This window comes from Desmodus rotundus, chromosome 3, assembly GCF_022682495.2.
Source record: "Desmodus rotundus isolate HL8 chromosome 3, HLdesRot8A.1, whole genome shotgun sequence".
Classification (NCBI taxonomy): domain Eukaryota; kingdom Metazoa; phylum Chordata; class Mammalia; order Chiroptera; family Phyllostomidae; genus Desmodus; species Desmodus rotundus.
The window spans coordinates 135,206,994-135,212,040 of NC_071389.1; the positions used below are offsets into that span (position 1 = coordinate 135,206,994).

At 36.6% G+C, this 5,047-nt stretch overlaps 1 pseudogene; it reads left to right on the forward strand.

The window, feature by feature from the left end:
- Positions 1–1,111: 1,111 nt before the first annotated feature.
- Positions 1,112–1,339, forward strand: LOC112318952 (protein BRICK1 pseudogene; annotated as a pseudogene).
- The last annotated feature ends 3,708 nt before the right edge of the window (positions 1,340–5,047 follow it).

A 5,047-nucleotide genomic window follows, 5' to 3' on the forward strand; every position in this document is an offset into this window, starting at 1 on the left:
AGAGACATAGATTATCATTTAAAAAATGTATTAAGTACTACTAAAGTCCTTCAACTATAGGCTAAAAAATCAAAGATGGCAGAGATAATACTACATGGAAAGCTACACTTTTGTCTGATTTTCTTTTTTAGTATATGCCTAGGTGACATTAATGGAGGTGAAACATGAAAAGAAAACCAAGAAAACATTGCAAATAAGAGGTTTTTTTCTTTCTTTTTTCCCCTTTATTTTTAGTATTGATAATATTACAGATACCCCCATTCCTCCCACTTTGCCTACATCCACCCGACCCTTAACCCCTTCCCTCTGGCCATCACCACACTATTGTCTGTGTCCAGGGTTATATATGCATATATGTTCTTTGGCTAATCCCTTCCCTTTTTTTTTTCATTCAGTTTCCCCAACCCCCCTCCCTTCTGACAGCTGTCAGCTTATCCCAAATATTATAGACACTGAGTTACTTCATGTCCCAAGCTTTTGCACATACTTTATCCCTCAGCCAGTAATGATGTTTCTTCATGCTGTGGCTTGCATCTCTTGATCAGCCTTCAAACTCTTCCATTATCATATTCTCTGAAAAACATGGTTTAGTTGTGCCTTAATAACTTCCATCATAATAGCATTGACCTACAACATAGCTATGATCTTTGAACATAGAACTCTCTTACAACATCTATCACATTGTATTATAATTACCCACTTATTGCCCTTTCTAAACACCTTGTTCCTTAAGGGTAGGACAAGCATCTTTATATGAAAAGCAGCTAAGTTCTTGGAATATAGTAGGTGCTCAGTAAATGTTCATTGAATGGTTAATGCTGATTGTCACAAATTATTCCCTGGGCCTCAGTTTTTCATCTGAACATGATGTGATTGTCTTAGTTGACATATAAAGTGCTTCTTAACTTGCTAATACAGACCAGTTATACAAAATTCTGGCCTCAATACCTCTCTTAACACTATTGACCACCTTTATTGAAAATTTTATTATTCTGCTCTAAAACCTCTCTTTCTTGTGTCTCTGAAAAAGGATTCTTCTTTTACCCTTTCAATATTGATTTCCAGTATTAAAAAAAAAAAAAAAAGGCTCTCTCTTCCTTAGGCAGAAGCCATGGCTGGACAGGAGGACCTGGTGCAGAGGGAAATTCGCCAGGACTGGGCCAGTCGGGAATACACGGAGCTCATCACCAACAGCATCAAGAAAATTGCGGACTTTCTCAACTCGTTTGAGATATCTTGTCATTCAAGACTCGCTACACTAAATGAGAAATTGACAGCCCTTGAACGGAGAATAGAATACACTGAACCACAGGTGGCAAAAGGTGAGACCCTCACCTAGAGCTGTGTGCCAGGTTGCTGCTGGGAAGTTGCTTTACAGAACACAGGCCTCCATGGGAAATGTCCCAGCAGCCTTCAACTCCTTCTTCTCTCTGTAAAGAACAACAGGGCTTATTCTGGGTTTTCTTTCTTCAATAATGTGGCCTCTGGGCTCTGCCATGTACATCTAACAGTGTGATACAGCACATGGGGCAAAGTCTAGAGGAACTCTTGAAAACATTAGGCATTTTACCTTCACAGTAACATCTCATAGAACTACTGGACAATGTATTTGATGTGCTCAGAGCCAAAAGCCTGGGACTTTTTGTGAAGGTCCTCCCCACCTCTCACTTTCTCTCTCCTCACAGTTTTCATTGCCTCTGCATTGATTCTATAAACAGTCTTTGTCTCCTCCCCACCTTCTTTTGGGGGTGGCAGACAGTCCTGGTTGAGATGCTCATGCCCTGGCAAGGTGGCTGCCAGAGAATGTTGTTGTTAACCCCAGTTTTTTGTCCTTCTGGGGAAGTCAAGGCCAGGCCCCTACTTGACTTGAAGGGACATTTTCACTTTTCTTTCTGTCATTTGGGCTGTCTGCCTCTGATATTTCATGAATAAACTCCTCATCTGCATCTGACTTCTGTGATCGTGGTGGGGAGAGGGGCTAGAGATGGGACTCATATATTCCACAGAAATCTGATGTGTGGGATTATTATTCTAACATAACACTTTCAGGAGAGCTGCTTGATCAAAGCCTAGGTAATTTACCAGCCAGAGCCCCCATATTTGGACTTTGAGCTGACTATTTCACCCTGGGAATCATTCGGTCATTCAGCAGACATTTGCCAAGTGCTTACTTTGTGGGTACATTATGTAGGCTCCAATAAAAAATACAATGTTGGGGGGGAAAGAGCTGAGTTTGCAGTTGCTTCCTGCTCTATCCCATCTGAAATCCCCTCCTGGACATTTACACATGTTTGTCTGATTTCAGTGAGCAATTTTTTATACATTATTTCAAAGCTTACATCTCTAGTCCTCAATACATTTTATCAATAAAAATTCTCATTCTGTAGGACCATTTTTGAATTCTGGACTGCTTTTCAATTCTGACTCTGTAAATAGGCATAATACTTAATTTCCATCTAATAGTACTTAATGGCCACCAGGTTAATGGTTCAACCCAAGTAATCTGTTAAAAATAAAAAAAAAAAAAGTCTATCAGCTAACTGTCCTTGTTGAGATTTACCCATTTTAGAAAGAAAACAGTGTTTGTGTGACTTGTTCTCAAGGGGCACAGTCTATTATATTAGTAAGTACACTTTCTTAAACTGATAATAATCCAAGTAACTTGAATTTCAGCCTTAAATAGATTCAATAAAACAGATATTATTTTTCTTTAATTTTTGAAAAGTAATAGTTGATAGAAAATGCTATAATGTCCAAAATCTAGGACAGGATTTCTTTATTTCACTTAAGATTCATTTGGAGTAATCAATATTTTTAAGTGGAAGTTTATTAAACTCATTAGTCTTATAAGTAAGAGTAGATAAAACTAGCACCCTGAAAAAGACATCTAAATCCTTTAAAATACATCTTCCCTTTTTATTAAAAATTTGAAACTCTTTCATAGGAATTATAGTAAATATGCCACAACATATCATTTCACAAATATATTTCAACATATCATTTCAGAAATGGCAAGAAACTCATAACTTAATCCATTATGCCAGAACAGGCTAAATTTCCCAAAAATTTGAGCATGAAAAACTATGTTTTGTCAAACACAAAGCACAATAAAAACATCCCACAGAGTTAAGCACTAGGGAATAATGTCTATTCAGTTCAGGTTTTCACTTTCATTTCTAACAACATTCTACATTCCTCCCTACAACTATAGTACTTTTTTCCATGCTGTCAAACATAGAGGCAGATATAGTATAGGCTTAATGTTTTGGTACTTTTATAATAAAATATTTTATATTAGACATTTTCCCCACAACATCATTAAATTTGCTGCAGAATTGCTATGGGCTTAATACAAATTTAGAAAGCAAAAGGAAAACATATTACTCCATGCACTGTTCCATCTACTGCCAACCATAGTCAAGAAAGCTAATGGCAAATGCCTTTTTCTTTTTGAACTAAACTTGGTTCACTCAGGAAACCCATTCTGATCCTCTCAGTACTTTAAGCCTCTCTTATCATAGAATGCTTATTTAAATTATATTATGAATTATGTAAATCTCAGTAGGATAAAATGAAGGCTTATGTTTTCCATCAAGTGTTCCAAAGAGCAATAGTTAAAAGATATGTTAATAGTAGGTGCTATTTGAAAAACAAACAATAAAGGTTTGATGTTCAAAAAACTCTTTGGAAACTCTGGGTCAAACAAAATAAAATATGTGGAACCTTAATATGCTAATTTGTTTCGTGAATCTCCAAGGTATAGAAAACAGCATTTCTTTACAAAAATTATGGAATCTTTTTCTTTTTAGCTAGTTTCCATGTATTTGTTCCTGAATCAATTATTTTCTAAGTGTTCACCATGTTTTTCTTTACTCCATCTTATGCTCCTATATGGCAGGGACAGAAACAGGTACACAAGCTGTGTTAAATGTTGAGTGACGGGTGGATAATATAACGAGAAAGGGACCTTTGTAGTCGCATCACATCTCTATGGGACGTAACATTTGAGTTGAGGTTTGGAGGATTATTATTAAACCACTCATAAAAAAACATTGAGAAGAAAAACTGTAGCCAAAGGAAGCAGAGGCCAGGAAGTGTTAAATGTGTCTTTTGTTTTGTAGAAGTAGAATGGAGCTAACATGGCTACTGCAGAAGGTACAGAGGAAGTAATGAGATGTGAGGTTGGAGGAGGAGGCAGACAGGTCACTTGAGACATTGTAAGTCACAATAAGATGTTTGAATTTTATTACAAACACACTACAAAACAAACTACTAGCGATGGTAATACAAGGGGAGAGTAAGTGAATGTGAACTAGAAGAGGGCAGATAAGTGTAGATACTACAGAGCTTAGGACAGTACCCGGACCGTATTTAAGCACCCTATAATTTTTGTTGAATTAACACCTAAAAAGAGATGATTCTTAGCTAGAAAATGCATATTTATGACCTGGCTGGTGTAGCTCAAGGACTGAGCACTAGCCTGTGAACCAAAGAGTAGCTGGTTCGATTCCCAGTCAGGGCACAAGCCTGGGTTGTGGGCCAGGTCCCCAATAGGAGATGCTCAAGAGGAAACAACACATTGATGTTTCCCTCCCTCTCTTTCTTCCTCCCTTCCTCTCTCTAAAAATAAGTAAAATATTCAGAAAAAAAGAAAATACATATTTAATAGAGAGAAAATAGGAATGTACAATTTGGCAATGGTTCATCTTGGTATGAATAATTCATATGAACAGTTAAATTTTAAAAAGAGATACAATATGGTTACAGTAACAGCTCATTCTGAATATATTCGTATAGTTTACAAAAAACTTTGGTCCTGTATTGGTAAAATTATTAAAGAGTCTACACAAGTTGTTTTCATTTTTCAGATTTATTTCACTGTATCTCACTGGTGAATTCAAAGTTATGGTGTGTTTTGCATATTTGGAGTCTCAAGATTGTTAGGATATTCACCTGACAGTTGACAGGAGTCTACTCCATTTGCAAAACTGTAATCTAATGAGAGATTCTTAAGAACACAAACTGTTCCTCAAACAGAATTTCTTTA